Source organism: Sebastes fasciatus, chromosome 15 (genome assembly GCF_043250625.1).
Source record: "Sebastes fasciatus isolate fSebFas1 chromosome 15, fSebFas1.pri, whole genome shotgun sequence".
Classification (NCBI taxonomy): Eukaryota; Metazoa; Chordata; class Actinopteri; order Perciformes; family Sebastidae; genus Sebastes; species Sebastes fasciatus.
This window is the reverse complement of record NC_133809.1, coordinates 32756426-32768186: the sequence shown is the minus strand read 5'-3', so window position 1 is coordinate 32768186 and position 11761 is coordinate 32756426.

The following is an 11761-nucleotide window of genomic DNA, read 5'->3' as shown; positions in this document are numbered from 1 at the left end:
CTGCTGGCTGAATGCTGCTGTTACTGCTGCTGCTGCTGCTACTGCTGTTACTACTGCTGGCTGGCTGCTGCTGCTACTGCTGTTATTGCTGCTGCTGCTTCTGCTGTTACTGATGCTGCTGCTGTTGCTGCTGCTGCTAATACTACTACTACTGCTGGCTGGCTGCTGCTGTTATTGCTGCTGCTGCTGCTCCTGCTGCTGCTGCTGTTACTGTTGCTGCTGCTGTTACTGCTGCTGCTACTGCTGCTGCTGCTGCTGTTGCTCACCGTGGGAGGTGGAGGTGGTGGTGGTGGTGTGTGTGTGTGTTTGTGTCTCCTGCAGCCGTGTGTACTCACCAGGATGTTTAGGTTACTGACAGAAAAGATGAGGGTGTTTTGAAGCCTTGCTGACATATATACACACGTCTGCAGCTCTGCATGCTGATCGCCAAAGGTTCCATCTGTTGACATAAACAAAGTCCCTAGATGTGTGTTTGCTTCAAAGCGCTCACCAACATCTTGATGGGAACGAAGTAGAGAGGGTTTTTTATACATCTGCATTTGGTTTGAAAAAAGTCCAGAGACTGCTCTCGTCAACTGGAGGTCAGAGTTTATCCATCATTTTACACCACTAAGTACAACATAAACTGAAGTGTTGATCATCTCTTCACAGATTTTCATCACAGACTCATATTAATTTTCCTCTCAGATTACAAAGCTCCTCAGTTTGCCATTTTTAGCGCCGTCCAGCCTCCCGCTGTGCCGGCTTGGTCGTCTTACCAGGGATTATAAAGCCTCTGATCGGTTGAAGTCATCAACAGCTCCAATCAACAGATGTTAGAAAACATCAAGCACAGGCCAAAGGTCAAGACCAGCACATGTTGTGTGTGGTCAGTCATGACATGCATAAACACACGTTTCAGCCAGAGTGCTCTGATCAGGGGTTGAACTATGTGATGGTGCATGAAGCATGTTTCTTTGTTCTTTGTCAGGTACAATCAATAAAGATGTTGGAACTGAATACCACAAACATATTTTCTCTCCTGAGTTGGTAAATTATGATGCATCTCTGGAGAGCAAATTGGTTAGGATCCCTTACAAAAAAGAAGTTTATTCAAATGTCCTATTAGTATACTTCTTTAAACTTAAAATACGTTCAGTTTACTTTTTATGTCCTTATCAGAGATACACTTAACAAAATTAACAAAGTATACTCGGCTTATACTGAAAAGTTTACAGAAAAGAATAAGTATCTTTGGTAACTCTACATTTTACAGCTCCGCAAATTTCGTGGTGAATAGGTCATAATTAGCAAGTAACCTATTAGACATTTCTTTGGAATTACTGCCAAATTACCTCAATATTTACCTCAAAATGTATCAAAATTGACTATTATAAACATTATGTAATAATTATATTCTGCTATTTCCAAATAGCTGATAATTTATTGAATACATTTCCAGGAAAAGAATACAAAGTTAATTGATCTGCTTTATTTCCATGTCTGCTGATAAATAGATAATAATTAGCAAATAACTTATTTGAAATGTCTTAAAAAAAACAACTCCCTAAATCATGACATCAGCTACCAGGTTACATCTGTAGACAATAAGTCACACAATGGTGAGATGTGTGCCTGATCACAAGTGTCTTCTATTAGTTTTGGTTTTCCACCTCCGATGAAGAGCAGCGCACAGACGTTTCTCAAGCCTAAGGGCCCTATTTTAACCATTATATGCAATGTTAGTATATAATTATTATAATATAGTCATTTTCAATACATGTTGAGGTAAATATTGGGGTAATTTGGCAGTAATTCCAAAGAAATTTATAATAGGTTACTTGCTAATTATCACATAATTACCATGAAATTTGCAGACCTGTAAAATGAAGAGTTACCGTATATTTGTTCAAGTACTATAAGTTCACTTAAAGAAAACGTACAAGTATACTTGCAGTAAAAACTATTAAACTAGTAGTTTACGGAGAGTTTACTTTAAACTGTATCATAAACTAAAAAGTGGGCTACAAGTATATAACTAGTAATATAATTCATATTATAGTTGCAGTACAAAATACAACTTGGATGTAACTAGTTATGTACTCAAAGTTTACTACTCTTACATTTAAAGCATACTTATAAACTAAAAAGTGGGCCAATTTAGTCCCAAGAAGTACATTATACTTACTAGTACATTGATATTAGTATGCTTATTACATAAAGTATACTTGGGATTATACTTGAACTATACTTAGATTTACTTCATAAAATAAACTTGAAGTAAACTTCTTTTTTGTAAGGGACGAGGATAAAACAGGATCAAAAACAGGATCAAAAAAAATATTTGTCTCTCTCCGTTGACTACCGTTCATATTTTTTCCGAAATAAGGTCCCATGGGGTCCAACTTTAGGGGAAGGACTTCGCCTCTCTATTGATTGGAGCCTTTGTCCTCTGTGTGTGTGATTGACAGAACCCCCCATGTGATTTCAACATGAAAACTGTGATCTCTGAGAGGGCGGACGGTGCTCATTTGAAACTCCCCCTTTCTTTCCTCCCTGGAGGATGAAGGAGGGACTGTGAACAATAGAGGACAGTTTGTTCCTTTGTAATATATGATACAGTGCATTTTTTGTCTCTTCTATTTCATAGACACAAAAAGTAAAAAGAGTAGTTCACAAATATCCAGATTTCCACCTGCAGTGACAATACCAAGCCAAACATGGCCTTGATTGAGGCTGTGGGAGTGCAGGTTTGAGCCTTCGCTGCATGAAAGGAAAGACGGGAGGTAGGCGGGTGGGTTGAGAGGTTGAAGCATGAAAGGCTGCGGCATTTGTTTTAGAATATAAAATTCCTTTTCCTGTGATGAAAATGAAAAGAAAACCAATGAGTTTCTTGTCTTTTACCCTGCAGCTCTCACACAGGCGAGGGAATGGATGTGATGGTGAAGTTTGACTTCCTGTGACACCTTTTCATTTGTTGCTATTCACCAAGTTCTCCCTTTGTTTATTCTTATAAAACTAGAACGAGTAAAACCATCACTTCCTTTGCACCATCAGGTTTCTACCTCGAAGACTTTCCAAAAACATAAATACTACTATGAATCCATTTGAGGAATCTCAAAATTAATACTTTGCATATCGTCAAAAATGGATAACTTTGATAACACTGTCTTGTATTATCCCATTTGTATTAAACTTTTACTTTACTTTTACTTTGCTTATGGTAGTTTATTAAAAAACTTATAACACAGTCTCACAGTAGTTTGTGAAATACTCACAAAATTGTATCTATTTGATTCGTGTACACAGACACGAATATCCCTTTTTCTTGTGAAGCTCAGCACGACTTTTAAAGACGTATTTTTAGTATGTTTTTCTACGAATGTCCAGCAACATGTGACGCACATGTCAAGTTCCGCTACAGTCTTTTCAAAATAAAACTACTCAGTTACGTGACAAATAAATCAACTTTGACTTCTGGTTTCACACGTGACACGAGCACCGGTCTCCTGGGCAAAGATCCTGTTACCCACCCATCCGCCCTGACCTCCTCCCTACGTGGTGTTCGCCGCTCTTTATACTTCCCGGTTCACAATTACATGGATTACATACGAATTGATTTCATGCTGACCATCACGACTACAACTGTGCAAAAGCAGATATAAATAACACAAAGAACAAAGATTCTACAAAGGTTTTAGTCAGGATAGAACCATGAGGACTCTCCATTTGGCCACTTGGATACCCAAAGTGTGCCAAATGGGTTTTCTACCTCATGAAAGGGACTCTGGCTCTAAAATACTGCTGATATCCACTACAGGAGCACACTACTATGTGCACACAATGGAGCCTTTGGCCATGACATTTACCCTGTGCATCAGCACATTCTATCATTGTGCACAGTAGAAAATCAATAAAATAAACACTAAATTGTATAATTTTGACTCCAAGGCCTGGTCTTTTACAAACTATTCGGAAAAAAGACCACCACAGCATTTTATGAAGTTTTTAAAGGTAGAGTTTTAATACAGCTCAGATAAAAGAGGTTAATCACTGGCCCAGACTCCCTCACCTTCCCCACTCAGGACTCCACCCAAATCCACAACCTTGGAGTCATCCGTGACCCCACCCTCTCGTTCCTGTCCCATGCCAACCACATCACCAAAACAGCCAACAGAAACACTCATTCACACATTTGTAACATCCAGGCTTGACTACTGCAACACTGTAGGGATTCTACTTAGTAGGTTTTGGTTATTAGCAAATTAATTAATAAATAATAATAGAATTATTAATATTAATAAAGATTATCAATAAACATCAATAATAAACATTAATAATAAACGGGGCACCACCCTGGAATCAGGGACCAATGACCAAAATGTTAATATAGTCTCATTATATATGCTAAACTATCAATTTGGAACGTTGATTAATAATTAAATTAATAACTATAACCAAAATAGATAGTAAAGGTTGAAGGATATCGGAGTTCTTGACATAGCAGAGGTTGGCATTATTCACTCTTGTGCAACATTAAAGAGACCAGCATGTATATTCCACAAACATTTATTTACAAGATAATAAAGGTTCAAAACACAATATTAATCTAACTAAATAACTAAACTAAACAAACCAAACAAAGTGTGTGCGTGTGTGTGTGTGTGTGTGTGTGTGTGTGTGAGAGAGAGAGAGAGAGAGGGGGGGGGAAACAAGATGGCGTCTTGTTTCAAAATGTCTGAATGGCCTACAGACCAAAATGGCGAGCACTGTAAAACTACAAAGATGGCGGAATCAAAGATGGCGGAATCAAAGATGGCCGTCAGCATGTCATCACATGACCTCTTTGTTCTTCTGAGCACATGTGCTCAAGAAGGACAAAGAGGGGGGGTGATGTGGGGGTTAAGATTATCTGAAGCTGTATGTTTATGTTTAACTAATTCACAGTTTCTGTATGTGATCTTATTGTGTGTCAGATAATGCAGTGGGTTAGAAAAGATGGTTAGTTTGCATGCAAGACCTTGTCTATGTGAAGCATAAACTAAACACATCAGATGTGGCGAAGCCACCTACCCAGATGTCAGATACAGATAAATCACCAGAGTCAAACTCAATGAATAACATTAAACCAAATCAATACAGGTACATTCTAGAAATCAAAGTTGAACAGTCTTGCTCAGCCATGTGCGATTGTTAATGTTAAGGTAAGCCCAGTACGTTACCATGGAAGAACAGGGTTTGTGATTCCATGTGTTGAAGTTGTGGTTCCAAATCAAAGATGTCGTCTTTGCTGTGCAGATTGGTTAGCTTGGTGCTAACTGTGAGAAGGCAGGCGCTCGCGTCTTCCACATTTTGGTTCTTTGTGTGCTAGGTCTGTTTCCTAACAGACCATAGATCAGAAGCAGAACTGTTTTGCAAGTTCTGGTCTGGAGAGCTGTGATGAAGAGTAGAAAGAGCTGTGGCTCGCCTCCAGCAGCTGGTCAGCTTGGGTGAGGAGGTGAAGAGGAAAGAGGAGGAACAAAGAAATTCCTCTGGTTTTGTTCTGTGTGAATTTCACACCTAGTTGTGAATGTTAGAGTGGCCAATGAGGACTGAGCTTGGCTCACGGCCAATGGTAGCATACCTCACGGATCCTGCGACAGTTCACTGTGTCTGCCACCCGAAATGGCAGGTCCCTACAACAATATCCTCTATGGTACCACAAACAAAGTCCTTAATAAACTCCAGCACGTATAGAACTCTGCCGCCCGCCTACTGACCAGTAGACGCTCAAGCGATCACATCACCCCAGTCCTCTATGACCTCCTCTAGCTTAAACACAGGATAAACTTCAGGATAATACTCTCAACAACCTAGTTCCCTCCTACCTCTCTGACCTCCTCCACCAGCACGCCCGTCCTGATGCCTCCTGACACCTCAGGCTGGTGCCAACCTTCTGCAAGTCTCTGGGACCAAGTGTCGAACCTGGGGCGACAGGGCGTTTTCAGTTGTCGCCCTCTCTCTTTATAATCACCAAACCACATCAAAAATGCTCACACAATGTTATCATTCAGAAAGTCCCTTGCCTTCCCAGCGGCGGTATTTGACGAGTTGGGAGAATGTGTTGGATGATCAGACTTTCTAGACGAATCTAGAGATTAGATCTAGAGCCATTTAAATAACATGATTTAAGTGGATGGACCGTACAAGATGCTTTCATTCTTGGAATCAAGATTGCAGTATTCCACCTCTCCCCTCAGCGGATTTTTTTGAAAATAGATGACGTGAGCGACTTATCCGATTTATGTTGCAATTAAGTCCTCTGATTTAGCAGTTAAGTGCCAGTTTTCCAAACTTGGAGGCTCCCCAGGTCCGACTGTGGGATTGTTTTTTTTTGTCTTCATTATTGCTTTGCTGCTTTGAGACCACGGTCTGTCTATTCTAACTTCTACTTTTAACATCCAAACACATGCTCAGTTGCAGAGGGTAGGGTTTGATGCTTTCGTTTCAATAACAAAAGTGATTTTTTTCTCGCCTTGCTCTGTAAAAAGCTGCTTTTTACAGAGCAAGGCCAGCCTTGACAGATATTAACTCTGACAATCAGCCGCGGCTGGTTTTCTTTTACAGCAGTAACAGGTTTCTGCGGGTCAAACTCGCATCATTGTATTGTGTTAGTGTGGACTGAACTGTGTGGCCCATTGTCACATTCACTGATCAATTTCAAAAAATATATGGGCCTCAAAGAGAACAGCAGCTACGCTCTTAATGAAACAAAAACACTGACCAGGAATTGTACGAGTCAGAACATAGAAATGTACTTTTTACTTGCCTGGACAGGCAGAGAACATTTAAATTAGTTTAGTTAAATTATTCCAAACAGCTGAAAGACAATCTGAAGCTCCTCGCTTGCAAATAGTGAAACTATTTATAGCAGCTTCTGATTCAGACAGAAAAAAACATATAAAAGTGGCTGTAATATAATACAGGCAGACTGGCAGTTTTAGATGATATCATTCTTTCTTACTATCAGCATTGTTTTACACGCCGTCCGCGGTTTGTGCTTTTATAGTTTCCTATAAGTTACAGCCCTCCTCTATCGTTACAGGCATTTCTTTTCATCCTTGCTGCTGGGGCCTTACAGTGATAATCATCCATCTATCCACAGCCTCAAGCATGTTCAGAGGGCACAGATCAGTATTTACCTCTCACTTCATCCCTGAGCAGTCCAGTGATCTGTGCTAGTTTCCCATAGACTTACATTGGGAAAGAGACGTCTGTAACTCAGCGGATCACTTTATTCAGGTGAATCAACTCCCCAGTACGAACACTTAGTCCTTATTTAAATCATTAGGTCCTAAAAGTTGTAATATGCACTAATAGCTGAATCCAGAGTTATTTCCCTTCCTTCGTTCATGTGAATGAGACCCAGACCGAGGGCTGGGAGGAGGAGTTAAAGAAACACTACTGCGCCTGCTCTATGTACCCAATGGATGAGGAACTTTATCACGATGATCCGGGTACTTTATGAGGATGATCCAGATACTTTATGAGGATGATCCAGGTACTTTATGAGGATCATCCGGGTACTTTATCACGATGATCCGGGTACTTTATCACGATGATCCGGGTACTTCATCACGATGACCCGGGTACTTTATCACGATGATCCGGGTACTTTATCACGATGATTCGGGTACTTTATCACGATGATCCAGGTACTTTATGAGGATGATCCGGGTACTTTATCACGATGATCCGGGTACTTTATCACGATGATCCGGGTACTTTATCACGATGATCCGGGTACTTTATCACAATGATCCAGGTACTTTATCACAATGATCCGGGTACTTTATCACAATTATCCGGGTACTTTATCACAATTATCCGGGCACTTTATCACGATGATCCGGGTACTTTACGAGGATGAGACAAGTATTTTATCACAATGATCCAGGTACTTTATCACAATGATCCAGGTACTTTATCAAGATGATCCGGGTACTTTATCACTCGGCAGTCAAGCCATTTTGGCTTCATGCGTCACTGAGAAACTTTTATAAGAATGAACGGGAGCCCGCCTCCAACGCTGTATCCAGTTCTCTTAATACATCCATGATCCCAACTTGTCACATACCACTGCTTTGTCACGCCCTTGGCATCACTTTATATTCGGCATCAAAACCACTATAGTTAGGCTTAGGAAAAAAACTACATGGTTGGGCTTAAAACTACAACGTTTGTACAATGAAAATGACACTGAATGTTGTGAACACGGGCTGTTTATACCAGCCCAGTCTCACCAAATATGTATGAATGGCACGGCAATTTGTAATTCATTTTGCGCGCAATAAAACAATGGCGTCATTTTCACACCATGTCTGTACTGACTGCAATGGAAACACATCTGCATGAATATGCTTCACTCAGAGCTAGTGATGTAGAATAAAAAGTGAGAAATACTGTTTATGGTGGGAGGGTCCAACAAACACAGGACTTTCAACCATGACACCCGTGTTTGTATCCCAAAGTGTCAAGTTATTTTGAAGTTACATTAGTGACGTTTGTGCCTTTTTTCCGTACTTATGTTACGTTGTTTACGTACATATTTCACTTAGTTTAAGTCCAACCATGATGTTTTTCTAACCCTAACCCTAACCCTAAACCTGGTGGTTTTGATGCCTAAACCTAACTGCAGCCGTTACTGTAGTTTTTTGCCTAAACTTAACCTCGAAAAGCCTTTTCACAGCGTTAACCCTGTGGTGTGAAATGACACGTGATGCCTAAAAATGCTTTATCAACACACGCGGAATGTCATTAAAGTGTCATGCTATATATGCCTTCCCATGAGATCAGGTTGTTTATAGCCTACACTTTTAGAGCCTGTGTGTTTCGCAGCTTTCATTGGGATTTTAAAAATATTAATTATTTTCTAGTCCTTCACATCCAGCCCTGTCTCTTATAGGTATTACTAAATCACTTTTCCATGTTGGGAGAAAACTTAAAGCAGCGCTAAACAATATTTTATATATTTGTTGACCAAAAGTATACAGACACCCCTTCTAATTAGTGGGTTTAGCTACCTCACTTTTCTTCCTCTTCTCTCATTTTTTGTTCCAAGTTCATCTTTGCACATTTAGGAAAAATGATGACCCTATTAGTAGTATACAACTGCTCTGTTGTGGTCATTATCAGCCCCACTGGAGCACTCCCTCATATTCTTTGGTACTTGCTGTCATTTCCCTTTTTCCCAATTCATTTTAGCTGAATGTCACGATTCCCCTGAGTTGACTGGAGGCTTATTCAGATCACCTGTCGTGGACGGCGTGGGTACGGCTCCTAATTAAGAAGTGAGATCAGCTTGGTGCATTTCCCCTCCTGGCCAATCAGAGTGTGACAACGCCTTTTTCTTTAGGGCTTAAGAGAGGTGGGGAATTGCACACCCAGGACATTCTTATCCTTCCTCGATGTCATGCGGACCTTGTTTTAGCAAATATTGTCAGACAGAATCTCTGGTCTTTTGGGCCCTTTTGAGACTTCTTTGCAGTCTTTGTTTTTGTTTTTGTTGTTGTTTTCTGATTGAGGGCCGATTTTGAGCATTCTGAAACCGAACTGGAGTGAATATTAAAGAATACCTTTCCACTAGGTTAACTGCATCAGGGCAGACCTAGTGCTACTCGTACAAGAGTTTGCCTAATGATAACCTAACGCCCGCAGGCTTTATTTTTTTTTGTTTTATTTATTGGTTTATTTTCATTGAAACCCCATTTTATACACATGTCCTTATTATCAAGAGGCATTTTTTCATTGTGAAGGCACTTGTGAGATTTGTTTCTCCCAGTAAAAATGTCTGTGTTATTGGGTTGGAAACTGGTTCTCAGGCTTCTTCCTGATCAGCTGAAATCTGGGGAATCGGTACCGCTACAATACCACAGTGCAGATTGAAAAGCGATATGATCCAATTTCTTCAGCCAAAGACTCTCGCTTTGTATGACTGGATCTGTGGCATCCCTCAACTCTAGAAGTGCATCTCCGACTTCAGACATCGAAGGCAAAACATATATATGTTTTATATTTCCAGGCAGGGGAAAAGATTAAACAAATGTATTTTCTTTTTTACCAGGAATGGGAGAACAAAAGACAAAAAGAAAGACCTAAATAAAAAGAAAAAAGGCCTGTTCTGTGTGTGTGTGTTTAAGAAAAGAATTGCTGTGTTATGGCCTCTCCTACAGCGCTGCCAATAGGGTGGTCGAGGGTGATGGGGGTCAACAACATGAGGGGGTTGTTGGTGTACAGGAGGGGCCCTCTCCTTCCTGGTGGGTGCAACATTGTGGAGCACAACATATGCTGTAATAATGTGGCAAGCTCGGTCTGGGCCACTCTGGGCCCAAGTAGGCAAGTGCAACGTGCTTTTAGGATGCCGAAAGTACTTTCTACCCTGGTTTTGGTAAGGGCCACGTTGAATCTTGTTTGTGGCTCTGCATCAGGGTCAGGACGGGGGGTCATTAGGAAGGGCTGACAGGTGTAACCCCTGTCACCGAGCAGCACTCCACTGAAGATAAAAATAAATATTTTCCATGATCAGTATCACAAAATGCTTTTTAAAAAGATAAAGAATATGCAATGTACAGAGGCCATACCCTGCTCAAATCTGTGGCACAGTGCAGACCCGGAAGTCATGGACTGACCCAAGCCACTTTGCCGTTAGTATGAATAATAATAATAATAATAATAATAATAATAATAATAATAATAAATATATAGCACTTTTCAAACAGATGTTACAAAGGGCTTCACAAGACAATAAAAGCCAATAAAGTAAAAAACATGGAAACTGTTAAGAGAACATCACAGGAAATATCAATAATAATAAAGTGGTAAAATTGTAGAAAAAGGTGATAAAAACAAATATATATATATATATATATACACTCATCCTCTGTACACATGTTTGTAATGCAAGTCATAATGCATTGCTTGCATTGTGCAGAGATTTACCTGAACATTGAGGATGTGGAATGAATTGAGATTTATATAATCAGCATCATTCTCACCCAGACATGTGGAGATGGGAATATGGATGCAATTGATGGCACATAGCACTCTGGGGAACCCTATGAAAAGAGTAGGCATTTACTATTGGCCTACAACAGCATACGTTGAAGGGTCTACATTAATTATATATCAAGTAGTCACGTAGGTTAATGCCTACCTGCCATGTTATAAAAGAACCTCTTGTCTGCAGTGAGCAAGTGGCCAGGGAACACAACGAAGGCATCTAGTAGCTCTGGCCAAGCAGGTGCCACCTTATGAACAGTGCTGCAGACTGTGTTTTTGCTCCGGTTCTCTGCATCACCCACAGCAAACAGAAAAGTACCCGTAGCAAAGTAACGCAACGCAATGCATACAGTATGCGGCAGTGTAAGTGAACGACTCCAACATGTCGCACTGGCAACATACGGCTACAGAAGCTGACACAGATATGCCAGTCCCTCCGACGACGATCTATATCGCTCGTGCAAGTAATCATCAGGGAAAGCCAGAGGGTTTTGCCGGTCCCTGAACACTCTTGTTTTCCTAAGAGACCTTCTCACCTTCTCATGATCCGCACACCTAACTCCACAGGATCTTCTAGAAATGGTGATGCCATTTTCCAAGAGAACTGATTGGTCAGTAGCTGGTGCTTTTATACGAGTTGATCTGTTATCTTGTAAATACCCGCATAAGTTACCGATCTACCCCGGTAAGAAATGAACCACCGTCATAAGACTGAAAACCCAGGATTAACCCTGAAGTTACCTCG